The 17,065-nt window shown below is 40.4% G+C and overlaps 1 long non-coding RNA gene across 1 annotated transcript; it reads left to right on the forward strand.

Moving 5' to 3' along the window:
* Positions 1 to 1,305: 1,305 nt before the first annotated feature.
* On the forward strand, positions 1,306 to 15,250 carry LOC146891109 (uncharacterized). The gene is made up of 4 exons (XR_014998192.2): positions 1,306 to 2,597; positions 11,288 to 11,357; positions 12,037 to 12,102; positions 14,648 to 15,250. It is a non-coding gene; the product is annotated as an uncharacterized LOC146891109 (long non-coding RNA).
* The last annotated feature ends 1,815 nt before the right edge of the window (positions 15,251 to 17,065 follow it).

Consider the following 17,065-nt stretch of genomic DNA (forward strand, 5'->3'; position numbering starts at 1 on the left):
GAAAATGGAACCAAACTGTATTTTTCATCTTCAGCATTAATAACCTGAAATGGAATTTGCATTTCTTGGGGGAAAAGTCAGCTGTCTTAGCTTTAAAACTGTTCCTTCGCAGGGTTTGTGGCAAGTGAAGGTTTATATGATATTTCAGCTGCAAGTTAGAAAAGGTCATTATGATGGAAATAATCCTTAAATCCAGGGATGATTCGCTGCAATAAATGGAATTGTTTATTCAGTGGGTCAGGTGACTTCACAAGGGAAACTTCGATGAGGTGAAAGAAAAGTCATTCATTGAGGAGTTGGAGCACCTGGGAGTGCCCACAGGCCTGCTCCTCGTTTTAGTAGCTCAGGGAATTTTCACAGGATGAAAGCCTTCTTTGTGAACCTGGAACCCTCTCTGTGAAATGAGCTCAAGGAATTAGAGTGCAGTTCAAGTCTCGTTTCATGTTGATAATTCATCACTTCCTTTCTGGCAGTAATTTTGCATTTGGTGTGGAGGGAATGGCAATCAGTGGGGGATTCTGGAACAAGAATCATTTTAAAGTCAGAAAATTAAATTACAGCACATATGTGATGGCGATCATCACAAACACTGTGCTGGGCACTAAGGCTCCAGCAGCAAACAGCCAGCTTTTTTATACGCATGCTCCCTCCCTTCTAAATTGCCTGATTGGGCTTGGAAGGGACGGGACATTACATAGAAAGCTGAACTTTCCCCTTTAAATGATAGGAGAGCAACACAAGACTGGTGCAGAAGTTAACTTTAGGATGATTATATTAGGAACTAACATTTGGGGACTTGGCTAGGAGGAATAGTACCAGGGCTTATTAAAATTGGAAAACAAGATATTAGGCATATTGGTATGTATCTGCGGTTCTACTAAGTGAGTAGAGGCAGGAGAATCCCTGGGTAATCCAGCCCATCCTACTTGGTGAACGATAAGACAGAGAAATAACTTGTTGAAAGGAGACGGATGGTGCACCAGAATATCGTTCCAGAGGTTCCGTTTACCTCTACACATGCACGTAAAAGCACATACACCTAAATGTACACACACACACACACACACACACACACACTCCCACACAGAGAGACATACACACATAAACACACACAATGTGATGTGATGACCAATTCACTCTCTATCTCAAATGTCATTTTTATTTTTGTGGCAACTCTGGAGAGAAAAGCCTCAGGAGAGATCAGAATCAAGGAGTATCACTTTGGCTACTCTTAGACATTATAAGAAACTGGTAAGACATGGATTTGATTTCCTCATTGTTGACTGAGTGGCTTGTTTTCCAGGTTAAGCTTCCTGTTACAGCTCTTCTGAATCCGTGACTGAGTCCAACAGTCTGAACTTCCAGGCCCCGTGTTTTCACATGGCTTCCAGCCTCACTGGTGACACTGCTGGGAAACCTGAGGAGGCTACAACTTACCCAGTCAAACTCAATTCCAGCATAGCATGAAGGAACAGGATGTCACTATGGATTGGCTACCAGAAGAGTGGGTTTGCTTCAAAGTTAACTTATGAGCATGCATGAAGGAAGAATCACCTGCCATTAAATACAAAGAGTGTTTCATTGTTTCCTTAGCATTGACTGTGAAGAAGTTGCCATAATCAATGGGCAGAGATTGTAACTTCAGTTTATTAAGCTAAACGAAAGTAGGATGTCATGGTTCTGTTTTAAATTATAACTCTAATGAGCAAGAGAAAAATGAATGGCACCAAGAGCACTAATATTCAGACACCGTGTTGATATATAATGCCCATATAACCTATAATCCCATCTACATGGGCTGCATGCTCTGAAATACTGACTCTATTTCCCTATCCTATTCCATAACAATCAAACTTTTAAAGTAGAAACAGCACATATACAGAATTATCAGCATATAGTTCATCCACCACAATGTGAAGACATCTATATAATCATCACCCAAGTCAGAATGTAGATCATTGTGAAGAACTGGTCATCTGTCTGTGTCTTCTCCAGTTTCATCTCTTTCTTTCATTCCTCAAATACGACCACAGTTATGACTTCTCATATCCATTTTGCCTGGTTTTAAACTCAATATAAATGGAAACATCATATACTACTCTTGTTTCTGGATTTTTTTCCCCAAACATATTATTTGTCAGATTTGTTTATGGTATTGGTGGAAAAAAATCTTCCAGCCAAAGTGCATACATTCTCTCTGGCTTTCAGTTATAGCGAGTGAGGCAAATTTCTACATACCCTAGGGCTTTGGCAGCTAGAACATCAGTTTCTGTGCCTGGAAGCCAGGAATACCATGAGATCAATAACTCTTCAGCAGATATCAGGGATGTACGCATTTGCACGTACATGTTCCAGCCTTCGCTCCTGGTTGGGTGACTCTTAGTAGCATATTTCATGCTGATCCCGAGGAATTCCCAGTGGACTTAGTTCTACTCACCATGGTGACTGGCTCACAAATGTATTTATAGAATGCTTTTTCTGCCTAGTCTCATTTCTCAATGCTTCCCGGAATATGTGCTAGAGAAACCTTCCAAGTAAATCAACCGGACCTGTATTTTTATCTCTGGATCTCTTTCTGTGAGCTTAATATAATACAGGTAGGTTGCTTTTGTGTGTGTGTGTGTGTGTGTGTGTGTGTGTGTGTGTGTTATAATATATTACTGTTACAGGAATGAATATATCTTATTTATGTATTATCAAGAACTTACCTGGCACACATGCCTCCATCTTCAAGGTGGTTTGAATGAGGATGACCCCCTTAGGCTCATCTATTTGAGTGCTTGATCATTAGGTAGTGGTGCTATTTGACAGGGATTAGGAGGTTTGACCTTGTTGAAATAGGCGCGGCTTTGTTGGAGGAAGTGTGTCACTGGAGGTCGTCTTTGGGGTTTCAAATGCTCAAGCCATTCCCAGTGTCTCTACCTCCTGCCTGTAGATACGGATGCAGAACTCTCTGTTCCTCCAACACCATGTCCTCCTGCCTGCCATCATACTCCCCACCTTACTGACAATGGCCTTAACCTCTGAAGTGTAAGCATGCCCTAATTAAATGCTTCTTTTGTAAGAGTTGCCTTGGTCATGGTGTCTCTTCACAACCATAGAGCTTTGACTAATACAGCCTTCATATAGAACAGAGCATATGTCACCATGGATAGAAATGTGGGGTATGGATGGCACTAGCATTTACTGGGGTAAAGTCCCAGATGGATTAAGGAGTAGCTCTGTGATTGTCTCTAGCTGTCAAGTATTGAAAAATTGTATAGTGATCTGAAGCATGAGAGTCAAACAAAGAAGGTGATTTGGGACATGCATGTGTTTGGTTGAATGTGCAAATAAAGGCTTGCTAACAAGTGAGTCATGTATTGATACCTAGAAATTTGTTTTCTCTGAAGAGTCTGTCACTCCATACACTACACGCAGCATATTAAGTCATGAAATATGGAAGAAGAAATATCAACTCTTTTTTACTGCTAGGAATGAAGTGATATCAGTTTAGTTTAGGGTGAGCAAAATTTTGCATTTCAAAAATTATTTTCTGATCTCAAAATACTCTTTCTTAATGTTCCATTTGTTAAGTGGGAGGTTTCAAAAAATGTCATTTTTGTTGCAAATTTATTTCATAATAAAAGTTGGTTTATTTTTTTAGCATTATCCTCATTGAAATAATTGAATCTTCCTATGCAACTGGTATCTTTCTTTCTCCTCATTTGCTTGTCTATATGGAAAGATGTTGGCTTGCTGATGGGTAGGAGATGACTTCATCTCAGATTGCATGGGTCTCTGAGTCTGTCCTTAAAGATAGAGTTAAACTAGAAATGATAGGTTTAATGTTTTCTCTCCATATTTTGGGGTCTGTTGGTAATTTGCAGCAGCATACACATAAAACACTCCACATAAGTTTGTGTATCTTTCCACTCATTTAGTCTGTCTGTCATGTATGTCTGTCTGTCTGTATGTATGTATCTATCTATGTATCTATATCTATCTTTCTTTCTTTAACTTTTAATGAATTCTTTGTAAATTTCAGAACATGCACTCATTTCCACTCATCTCCCCACTCCCTCACTTCTGTCCTCTGCCCTTGCAACCTACCCCCAAAAAACAAAATTTAAAAGTAAAACCAAAAATCCCTAATAACAACAAACCAAACCAAACAAAACCCCAAAACAAAAAGCAAAAGATCAAGCAACAACAACAAAAAATCTTGGCGTGGAAATTGTGAGACACACAATAAGACTTTTAGTTTATTTATCTTTACTTGTAAGTGTTCATTGCAATGAGTCGTTGGTCTGGTTTGAAGTCTCTGACTTCTGTTGCATTATCAATATTGTGTCCTCGCGGAAATCCTCTTGAATATCCTATTGTTGCCTTGAGTCATGGAAATTCTGTAGCTTTGGATCTGTAGGTCCAGGCCCTTCACATATTCCAGCAGTTAGAGGTGAGGTGGATGTTGGGGTGGGCTACCTTGTGGTCCTGGTTCTGGAACTGGGTGGTAGCCTGGTTGGTCAGCCTGCCAGCTTTCCCTCCTTGTGACCACTCGGGCGAGCTCGCCTATACTGCCCCCTCCCCGTCCCTGCTCCCCTAATGTAGCAGACAGCAAAGAGTAAGGACATTTCTGCTCTCACACCCTTGGGTTCCATTTACCTTCACTGTACTATGAGGGCCAGCTTTACTGTTTGGTCTGGGGGAGCTGCAGGGCCTGCTTTCTGAACTGCCGCACTTGGAGAGGGCAGGGCCAATTCTTCTGTCCTCATGCCCCGAGGTTGCCTCTTCCACTTGCTGCAGGTGGCAAGGGGTGGGGAGTAAGGGAGCATTTCCCTCACCCTTGCCACCCCAGGGTATTTGAGGGAAGAGGCAGAGGCAACTCTCCTGCTCTCACATCCACAGGCCTGGCTTACCTCTGCTCCTGTCAATAGGATCACTTAGGCACTGCCTCAATGAGGTACAGGGCCCATTCTCCCAAGTGCTGCACTCAGTGAGGAACATGATCAGGTCTCCCATTCTTGTGACACCAGGACCAGCTTTTCCCACCTGTAGTAGGTGGCAAGGGGCTAGGGGCAATGGGGCTATATCTCCCTCACCCATGCCATGCATGACAGGCCACGGGGCTAGCTCTCCCACTCTCATGGCTTCAGGGCCTGCTCAGCTGCATCCCTGCCAGCAGGGACAGCTTGTTTGATTATGTAAAGATGTGCTTTTATTTATGTTGCATTTGTTTAATTATGAAAAGATGTGTTGCTGTTTTGCCTTGCCTACCCAAGGCATCTGATTGGTCTAATAAAGAGTGAAATGGCAGATAGCTAGGCAGAGAAAAGATAGGTAGACTGGCAGACCGAGAGTAAATAGGAGGAGGAATCTAGGCTTAGGAGGAGAGGAGAAGAGGAGGAGAAGGAATTGGTGACACCAGGGACCAGTCACGGAGCCTCCCAGCCAGCTAACTAGCCAGCCACAGAAGAAGCAGAAAAATAAGACATATAGAAAGAAGGAAAGAAAGGTTAAGAACATCCAAGGGAGAGCATAGATAAACAGGATAATTAAAGGTAAGTTAGAAAAGCTGGCTAGAAACAGGCCTAAGCTGAAACCGAGCATTTGTGACAATGAAAGACTCTTTGTGCCTTTGTTTGAGAGCTGGTGGTGTCCCCTCAAAAGAGGAAAAGCCAGCTATGTTATATCTACTGTGTTGCCCTGGGGAGGTACAGGGTCTGCTCTCCCAAGAGCTGCAGTTGCTGAGAGGCAGGACCAGTTAGTTCTTCCTAGTGCTGCAGCCAGTGAGGGGCGGGGCTGACTATGTATAACTCTATACTTACTGCTTTTGATGGTAAGAGGAACTGTGGACATCAACACAGACTACACCTGTGGCAGGGCCACTAGTGTGGGATATTTTGATTGCACTATGACACTTCCGAGACTGCCAATAAAGTTTATTTGAATTAGAGGGCAGAGGTAGCTACTAGCTAAGCAAAATTATCATAGAAGTTTTAGAGGACTGAGGACAGATAGAGAGACACAAAAAGTAGTGGGGGAGGGATTTGGAAAGATTCTTAGCCTTTTTGGATTGAGGAAGCAAAGAGAGAGGTCACTGGTCATGTCTCCTCCACTTCTCTAATCAGCTAGAGTCTTACCTGATATCTGACTCTTGAGTTTTTATTGTTAAAGAATAATTAGATAAACGCTTCCTTTGGTGCTCAATGCAGGGTGCCAAGTCACAGATCAAACATAGTCCTTGACAGCAGCCAAGGCCCTGATGACACCATGGCAATTCAGGCTACTTAGATCTATGTGGCCCAAGCAGAGGCTAAGCCCTTGAACACTAGCATGGCCCTAGGAAGTGGTCCAGACCCCTGTTGACTTGGTGGCCCTTGGTGGCAATACAGCCCATGGACATCAATATAGCTCTCAGCTATGTTTGGATCATGGACCCAGACAAGGTTCTTGGCAGCAGCCTGGGCCTGGATGTCAACATGGCCCTGATTGGCAGTATAGGTCATTCGAATTGGCATAGACCCAGTAGCAGTTGTGGCCATTGAAAATATATATGGCCCCAAGTATGGGCCCAGATACCCAGTATCCACGTGGCCTTCTGGTGGCAACAGGATCCTCAGACATCAACAAAGACCCTGGCTGCAGCAGTGTCATGGACCCAGACATGGCCCCAGCCACAGACAGCTTGTACCCATATGATGCCTGGCGCTTGTTGTTAGTACATGTCATTCAGGTCTTTATGGACCTGGCAATAGCACAGCCCTTCAACATCAACATGGTTCCAGTACCAGACATAGTCCCTTGGCAAGAGCTTGGACCCAGATGTCATTGTGGCCATAGTCCCATTGAATATTGCCCATATTGTCATGGCTCTAGTTGTAGCATGGTCATTGAATGCCAATATGTCTCTAGGTGGCAGCCCAGACTGCAGGCATCTGCTAAGCCTTTGATGGTAACAGATATCAACACAGATCCTGACTGTGGTACAACTATGGACCCAGACATGACCCATGACTGCAGTTAGTGTCCATATGTCACCATGGCCCCAGGCAGCAGCACGGGCTATGCAGTTCTGTATGGCTCAGCATCAGCTTTACCCTCAAAGACCAACATAACCTTAGATGTCTTCCCAGACTATGGGCCTCTTCAAGGCCCTCAGTGGCAATGGGAGCCATGGAAGTTAACTCAGAACTTGTCTGAAGCAGGGGCATGGACTCAGACATGACTTCTGACAGCAGTCTGGGTTAGGACATCACCGTGGTCGTAGGTGGCAGTATAGGACTCCTGGATCACCTTGGTCCCGGGTGGTAATGCAGCCTTCTTTGATTGAGATGATCCCTGTGGGGGCACATCCATCAGACATTGACATTGTCACAGGTGGTAGTCAAGACTCTAGACAGCCACAGGGCGTTTGCTGGTAACAACAGCCATGGACATCAACACAGAGACAAGGCATGGCCCTCGCCAGCAGCCCAAGCACAAATTCCATCATGGTGCTGTGTGGCCAGCAGGCCTTCTCTGTTAGGTCGTTCCTCACTGTCCTTGCCTCTTTAGATTTCTCTCTCTCTCTCTCTCTCTCTCTCTCTCTCTCTCTCTCTCTCCTTGCCTCTTTAGATTTGTCTCTCTCTCTCTCTCTCTCTCTCTCTCTCTCTCTCTCTCTCTCACACACACACACACACACACACACACACACACATTTTCTACCCTGTACTCACTCACCATAAGAGCACCCGACCACCCTGCACCAGAGGAACAGAAGCGCTGAGCGACGCATAGATGATATTTTGTGCTCTAGGTCCAAGAGACCTGGAGCAGAACTGAGGATCCACTCACATTTTGACAACCTGATTTGACCTTCTAAGACATCACTGATGATAATTTTACCATGTTCTTTAAACGAACTGTGGATCATATGCAATCATCAAAGAGATGATCAAAACAACGTTGAGTGGTGTGTTGATTTGGGGACCCCAGTGTTAGGAGGATGAGTTGAACAAATTATTTGAGGATATCAGCAAATATGAATGACTTCACAGAGTTTTGAGAAAAGGGTGCAGATGTTTTCTATGTCTCTATGAGACATTTGTTGTGTACGGGTTTCCAGGGTGCACTAGGAGGGAAGGCAGTGTGAGTAGGTAGCCAGGCACCATTGGTTGAGCAAAGTTCTCCAGAGAAGAAGAGTATGAAGCATCTACAGACCACATAGACTACAAAAAGTGGATTGACAAAGGGAAACTCATGTGAGCACCAACAATGGTTTTTTTATTTGTAATAGTTCCAAGGTCATAAATCATATAGAATATTACACACACATACACATATATATAAGCTAGTAATATATATATATAATGTATGTATGTAATATACACAATATAGAGTATGTTAGGCTACTGCAGTCTCTTTAATTCTTAATAATGAACACCCTAGGATCTAAGGGATAAAGAGGTATTGTGTTTGCAAGAGCGTATCTGATGAAACAGAATTCTTAATAGCTGGGCTTCCCATGATGTGAGGTGATTTTAAATTTAGTAGAAAATAATTAAATCTATATATTACCTGTGTTTAGAAGTGTTTATAAAAAGTATAACTTCTTCCCAGAGGTAGTATAGTATGCTAATTATCCAGACTTCCTTTTGTATTCAAATCCCCAACAATCTGATCTGTAATGGAAGTTGTCAGTCTAGAGAAAGAAGCCAATTTAAAACGCATTAATAGGAAAAACAACAGCTGTTATAAATAGTGCTTCAGATGCTTTTTGAGTATGGTTACAAATTGCTCCCGAGACTGAAAGAAATTGAGAATATATCAACGTTTCAGAGCACACCCAGGCAAATGTCAAGTCATTTCAGTTTTGCAGCCATATATTAGTGCTCAATGACCAACACTTTTGGGTTTATTGAAGGGTCAGCATAACATAGCAAGTGCTCACAGTGCATCTTGCAACTTCTATCATTATTAAAATATCAGTATCACAAATTAACGTTTTATTTTATAGATCCTTTGCTTTATGCAACATGTGCAGCTAAAATGTGTTTAACTTCTGTAATTCAAACCATAATCATGACAAACGTGCTTGGAGGAGAGAGAAGATACAGCCATGAGCTACAACATTTTTGTTCTTAATGAGAGGCACAGGATGGTGATCTAAGAATTTAATGAACTCGAGTCCTGTCTTAAAGTGAGGGTTTGATTAAACAGACTTGGTTATCTATTTTACTCCAAGAATCTCAAATTCACTGTGGGCTATGGTGAAGTAGATTGTCAGATGTGACAGTTTTCAAAATTCACTCCTTAGATCGCTACAGAAAGCATAGTCGACTGGTGGCATTGATGGCTATCCCAGGAATATGTGTCTTGGGGAATATTTGCCTTAGTGGTAGGGCTGTATTTCTTGCTAAGCTTCTTGTAGGCAACAACTGAGCCTAAAAAAGGACATTCATTATTGCAAAATGACAGAATCCTGTAGCTGTTGCCTCTGAATAAAGGTGCCCCACTGACTCGGCTGAACCCTTGCTAGCGCTGTGTTGCTGCCTGCGATTCCCTTTTCCTTAGCTATGCTGATTCCTCCTTCCATGGGAATCACAATCTGAAGTTTCCATTTGTCTTTTCATGTTCCCATTTCAAATACATCTCTCACATGCATCATCATCTCATATTGCAAAGTGCTTCCAACTGGACTTTAATGTGCACAAGCGATAAAGAGAATGGCCCAATAAAACATGATGAGACTAGGGGACAAGTTCACTTAGCAGATTTTCATGAACAAAAATGCCATTGTGAGCAGAAATCCCTGCACAAGTTGGTGGCTCAATTGTTAAATGTTTCACCAGGGGTAACTTGGGGAAACATTCCAATGAGAAGGATCCTATTGCAAGTGTGATGACTCACTTATCTAAGTGATACAAACCAGAAGGCATTGTTTACCCAGCAGGATTGTTATTGTATCTTGTTTAGTACTAAGTTGCGTTTCCATGCTGCAGATGGGTAAGGAAAAACTGAAAGCTGTTAAAGCCCAAACATGGGAACTCGAACCCTTATTTGGGAGTTTGCTAACTTTCTTAGTAGATGAGAAGTCACAGTTGCAGAAAAGATAAAGACGTGATAGATTTCTTCAGTGGTAATATGATAGAGTAAGGACTCTGGAGACATTTAAGTGCTCAGGACTGAAAACTGATCTCCTTGCTAATAAATTCAGGGTTCTGTATTGGACACCCGGGACCCAGAAGCAGTGTAGATTTGACTTGATAATCCTAAGGCATCTGGGTTCTCAGATGCTCTGGTTTCCATAGAATCCGAGAAAGTTATTCACCTTTGTTAGAAGACCGAAGAAACCTTATTTAGGTAAGGTAATAAATATTTGCATCAGGAGCCCTGTTTAGTCCCTTCCTTGTGCCCAGCCTGGTTAAAATTAATCACAAGTATATCTCAACAAAGAGGCCTGGGGAGGGAGTTATAGATTGAAGGTCTTCTAAGATTGGGTATAAGGTACTGTCAGGAGTCAGGGGTCTATTGCTAAAGCCACAAAGAAGCAAGTTTCATCACAGAATGCTGACACACCCTTCTGAAAGTGCAGAACTACAAAGACTACTCTCTGAAAGAGTTGGATATGATTACTTAGGGTACAATATGCATTAAATCAGACACATCCCTAGAGTTCTGAATCCTCAAGAAGTAGAATGCATGCGTCCAGGAGCAAGGGATTAAGTAAGAGCTGTCTTACTTAAACATTCTGCCATTCCCAACGACATATTGAGAGACTTCATGCTTTTTGACCCCCAAACTCTACACTTACAAGACTGGAAGTTTTGTTCTGCAAAGGTGGCTTGTTCTTGACAGGAGACCCAGCAAGGAACCCACTAAAACAACTATCGTCTATTTTTCAAATCCTTTGGATATTGTATGACTAGAAACTGGGGTAAATGTCACCATGGCAGAAGCCAGCAACTCTCACTGGGAAGAGGACATAGGACACTTTCTTCCCGTAGGATAGGAATTAACATGTGTTGCACTCAGTAGGTCCATGTGGATTTCCTGCCACCCCCTTCATGGCCATAGCTTCACTGAAGCTACAAATAAGCAAGCATAGCCAGGTAGCAGAGAAGTGAGTGACTACTGTGCACAAACACACAGCAATCTTTGTGTCATGCCAACACATGTGTCGAGCCATCCGAACAGAACAACAGAAGCTAAGGCAGGTTGGAAATGTGAGTGGGGGAGGCGAGAACCAGCTGGGGCTGTGTAAATAAACACGACGAAGTGTCTCTAAGCCATTCTACTAACCTCTGTCTTATACATTTCTTCTCAGGAAGGAAGTTCATTGGGAACGGAGGCGGAGTTGTACTGGAGATTTCAGTGGAGAAGTAGATCTCTAATATGTGAGCGCTATACACGCGAAGCTGTAGCAATCATTGAGGAGCTCTCCTGCCGTAGGGTGCATGCCTGAAAGATGGTTCCAATTCATGCTTCTTCAATCAGCTACCACTGCTCTTGAACTAAGCCATGGTTCCTGCTGTTTGCTATGGCAGGGGTCAAAGGCTGGCGCATACTAGTCAGATATGACACAAGTTATTTGGATGACATTTACCATATGTTATTTGACTTATTTAAATGTTATGCATTATTCACAAGAATTTTTTTTATTCTTTAAGATAAGATTTTATGATATAAAAACGTAGGTTTTAGCTGTAGAGATGAAGCTGTGAAAATTATCAAGAATTGTGTGAAATATTCTATTTTTCACAACTAAAGGAATAAACAATGACGAAATATCCCTTCCTTACTGCTTAGAGTTGTAAAACTTATGTTATTTAATTTAGTGCTGAAAAGCATAAGCATTCTGGTATGAGCAAGTTTATGTAACGTTTTGGTCAGACTAACTACTGAAAAATTTGGAGAAGATAAAATTTATTTTATTTACGCAAGAGCTTTATTTCACTGTTTTTTGAAAACATGTGCACTCACGCATGTGTGTGTGTGTGTACTTGGATATGCATGTGCATATCAGTCATCAACATTGGATGTCTTCATCCATTGCTTTTTACTTTATGTTTTCAGACCGGCTCTGTCATTGAACTTGAAACTCAACATTCTGGTTGGACTGACAAGCCAGAGAGTCCCAAGGTAGGTCCATTTCTTTTCCTTAGCACAGAGTTTCTATGTCTGTGCTGTGACACCTGGCTTTAGATGGGTATGAGGGATTTGAACTTGGGACTATATCCCAAGTTCCTTGCTCAGTTTTCAAATTACGTTTCCTTTAACCCAACAATCTCATAGCTGGAAAGTTGACATGGTTGCCTATGTAGAAGGATATAATAACAAACAGGCAAACAAACAAACTTGGAGCCATTAATACTGATTGAATGTTTACTATACTGAACATTGTTCTAAGGATTTTGCATTCAATAGGTCATTTAATCTCCATATCTTTAGTCATAGAGAATTGCTTATTTAATTTTGAAGTTGAGAACATTACAGGAGGGTATTGGAAATTAAAATGAACCATATATTTTGTCTCTAATTTTCATTCTCTGAATCATAATACACATTATTTTAAATAAATTGAAATTCAAACTCACAGCTATTGAGTACATAAACACACACATATGTACACACAACAGTAATACTTTAATGAGAAGTCATAGATTGTAGAGGGATACAGAAGAGTCAGAGATAGTGAGGGAGGCGTGGAACCAATGTGAATACACAGGTAGGGAATTCCCAAATTTTTTCAATGCAGGCGATACTCTGAAGAAGAAGTTTGACTCTTGTCAGTTGAGGGAGTTGATAAGGCTAGTGGAGAAATTATAGAAACACAAGTATGCTTAGGAATATAATAGAAAAGACAAAACCAACGCATAGCATAGGTTTTCTGGGTTAACTGGGTATAGTAGAGTCTAGAACGCTAAAGCAAGAGTGCAATTGCAGACAGGAAGAGACATGTACTCACATTTCTTAGATGGCAGATAGGATAGTAGTGGGCAGACTGCATATGCCAGTCTCAGCGTTTGGACTCAAGAAGGGGAAGCTATCCCACCAGAGACTTTAGGTCAGTGACTCACAGGTGCCGGAGTGTGACTTGCAATCAAAAGTTTCATGATAGAAGATATTTGAAGCTACTTTTATTTGTGGTGTAACATTAAAGAGATCAGTATAGTGACTCTATTTTAAGATTCCCAGGACAGCAATTAGTATGTGATTTAGAGACCAAACCGCAGCACCCTCTGCAACAGCTTTGTTTGTTTTTGTGTTTGTTTTTGTTTTAGTGAATGGAGTGGAGTACAGAGGGTAGCAACTTTTCCCAATCAGAATGCTTTGCTCCTTTATTAGACCTTTCTAATCCACATTTAATTAAGGAAGGTTGACTGAGGACTTTAAAAATTACATGTGGTCATTTCCAAATAATGAACTCAGCCTAAGTATTAAAATGAAACAGTTTAAAATTTTAGGTAAGCTTGGGTGGGGTGTCAGACGACACCAGTTGGATTCTGATCACTGCTTTAATTACATGTATCTTACTTTGGAAATTAGTCCCTTCTCAGTGTCTCCAGTGCCTCATCTGTGAAAGGTGATTACGTTCATCAGTTAAGGAAAAAGCTTAAAGCAGTGCTTACACATCCTGGGCTCACAAAAGACACAGGACCACGTTCAGAACCTCAGAGGAGATGAAGGGATTCATAAGTGAGGCATGTGGCTTCACAGCCTGTGCTTCAAAAACACTCCTCTGGATGTTTCAGACAGCTGAATGTGAGCACAGTTTTCAAACTTATGAATGTCATCTAAAGAGGTTATGACTTTGAAAGTGTGCTCTCATTTTTTTTTGTTTGCTCACTAAAAGTCAATAAAGACTAAGCACTTCATAAAGCATGCTTTCGTAAGGCTGTCCCCGGATGATGGAGTGCGTTGACATTTTTATAATGTGCTGCATCTAGATCCCACTTGACAATGCGGTATTTAGAATCTGGTACATGTGAGTTGGGATATTATCTCTGTCAGCACAAAACAAAATATCTTTGGAAAGTAAAGTAGCGATTTGTATGAAGAAAAATGGTACACAAAGAAAAAAGAATTTTTTTTCTCTTTTAAGCTAATGTGCTTCCGAAATCAAGATGCTCGGGTTTTAAACCAAATCTATAAGATAATAACATCATGATAAAAACTGTTCTCTTATTTTGTTTGCTACTAATACAGCTCTCTCCCTAGGGAGTTCTCCCTAGATCCCACTTGTATGGTAAAGGTCAGATAAATTAAATTGAAGAACAAGAAATATTAATTTTATTTTCTTCATTTATGAAGTACAATTCAAAAGTACAAAAGATCAAAATAAAAAAGTAAATTTCATAGCAAGTAGAAATATCATACTGAAATTCTTTCTGGAACATATAACACCTATAAATGAGATAAATGCCCTCTAAATGTTTTCATTTTCTATAATGTTTATATCCATAAGAAAGTTAGAATTGGGTCCTACTTAGTTGTATTTCATGATTTCCAGGACATATTTCTCTCTTTATAGGAAAAGAAAATAACAAAATGGGTCATTTGCATAGTTCCAAAATTCAGATAGAATATTTGTTATAATAGGTTACAGATATTAACTTATTTTCAAAATAACTTCCTACCTGCTCTCCTCTATTTTGCCTGACACTGGGTGATTTTCCAACCAAAGATCTACACTTCACTCACTCTTCCTGAACCTCCCTCCACGTCTTACCTGGTGTGAATACTATCTGTGTTTGAGCTGAGAACACTGAATCCTAAGAACTCCAGGACCTGGAATACTCATGGGATGAAGGCTCTGTTCTCTGGGGAGAGTCTTCTCTGGGCATCTGGTTATTGCTGAGAGCTGAAACTTTAGTGTTTTAATATTTTTAAACAAAGTGTTTAATATCCTTAATTTAATTGCGATAACATACCATTAATTTGCTGTGTGGAGAGCATGGTCTCTACCAAGAAATAAGTATTAATTTTTGTTATATTGTCACTATAAAAATTTCTGGCTGAAACATTTACATTATTTTTCCTTTTGCAAAATGTTTGCACTTATCTCTTTACAGGAAGTCGTTTTCTGACTTTGAATGAGCTGTCAATTATGTTACTTTCGTCTTTATTTTGCTTTATGCTCAAAATTCCTATATCAAAATTACACTTCCTTAGGGTGTAATGCTTCAATTTATTTTGTATTAAAATATACCCTTTGCATCAGAGAATAGAGCTATTATTCATTTCACATCAGTGATGTAAGCCCAATAAAATATCCAATCTAAAATCATTTAATGCTTAGAGTTTTTGACTTCATACTTAACTTCAAGCATGCCTCTTCCACAAACCCTCCTTCCACCATGATGAAACCCAGGATTTAAAACACAGTTTTTAATCACAGCTACCGAGAAGCAGGGGTTTATCTAACTCTTGGTGCCATGCCCAGTATGTGGCAAATTCATGAATATCAACATTGTTATTACTGTCGTAACACCAATAATTTTAAAGAAGAACAACGTACAATTTAAAAATAAAAGTGATTCAACAACAAAGAGATTCTTGCTGGAGTGATTCTTATACAATACGATACTTTAAAAATTGCTTTTGAACCTGGAAATTATGACAAGTTCTCTTTAGGAAAAACAATGGATTAAAAGACAATATTTCTGAGGTTATTTCAGGTAAATATGGAAAAACTGAATATAATACCACTAAAATTTGCTGTATTTATAAGAAAAACAATTCTGTCATCGTCTGTCCTGTGACCATTGTAACTGTGGCTTATCTGTGACCATAAATGTAACTTATCAAGATTTTCTTTGCATATAGTAGTCTTATAAGTCTTTTACTGAGAGAATCACATGAGATATTCTACAATCATGTGCAAATATTTATATGTTAATTCCATCCGGGGATCTCACACCTTTTCTTTTAGAATGATAAAACATTTGTCATGTAGAGTGTTGTCAAGGACAGTTTCTACTGATCTCAGAAACTTACATCTCAAGAATGAAGCGAGTCTAAGGGGGGTGCAAGTGTCTTCTGATTTTACAAGTCTCACTTTCACTTCCCATTCCATTTCCCCTCATTTCCCATGAAACTTTGCATCCCATCGTGGATCAGTCCCACTCAGGAGGCCTGAGAAGCACTCAGTGGTGTCATAGTAGGCTTTACATCTATTCAAATACTGTATAGTTCTCATGGTCCTTAGAACTAAGTTGTATAAAGAACATTTTATAGATTGCTGAATTTGTACTTTTATCATAATTTACTAGAATTTCTGAGGGAGAGTGCTCATGCAATATATAATTGTGGGAGGAGGCGGCTTGTTGTTTTCCAGCTGCTTAGCCCCGAAATAATCACACAGAAACCTAGTAATTAAATCACTGCTTGGTCCATTAGCTCTAGTTTTTTATTGGCTAACTCTTACATATTAATTTAACCCATTTCTATTAGTCTGTGTATGGCCATGTTGCTGTGGTTTACCAGCTAAAGTTCCCACCTCGGTCTGTCTCTGATGGCTCCGTGGCGTCTCTCTAACTCCGCCTTCCTCCTCCCATGCTATCGGCCAAGCCAGTTCTTATTCATTAACCAATAAAAGCAACACATAGACCGAAGGACCTCCCATACCATATTAAAAAAAGTACAAGGAGATACATATGTGAAAATGCCACAATGAAAGCTATTACTTTGTACTTTAATAAAAAAGAAATTAATAAAACATTAAAAGAAGAGTTTCTATATAATGAGGTGATGGAGAAATAAAGTTAAGAATTATAATGTCAGTCATTATTGTTTTAGAACTTAGGAAAACTTGGATGCCAACACTTTACTACAATGTTTACAAAGAGATAGATCAGGAATCCCAGAATATACGACATCAGAACAAAGAGTAAGATACCAATTCTTTTTAGTAAAGGCAGCTTGAATCAAGACTGTCTTGGAAGCCGGCTTCTTATCCAGGCTGCCTTCCAGACACCTGCTAACTGCATATATCTCCCAATCGCGAATGAATACATATTTCATTTTACACCCTCTTGCAACTTCCTGTGGCTGCCGTTTTAAGAAAGGACCGAATAGGGTATCAAGGTAAAACTGAAAGTGA

Source organism: Myodes glareolus, chromosome 19, assembly GCF_982192425.1.
Source record: "Myodes glareolus chromosome 19, mMyoGla1.1, whole genome shotgun sequence".
Taxonomy (NCBI): Eukaryota; Metazoa; Chordata; class Mammalia; order Rodentia; family Cricetidae; genus Myodes; species Myodes glareolus.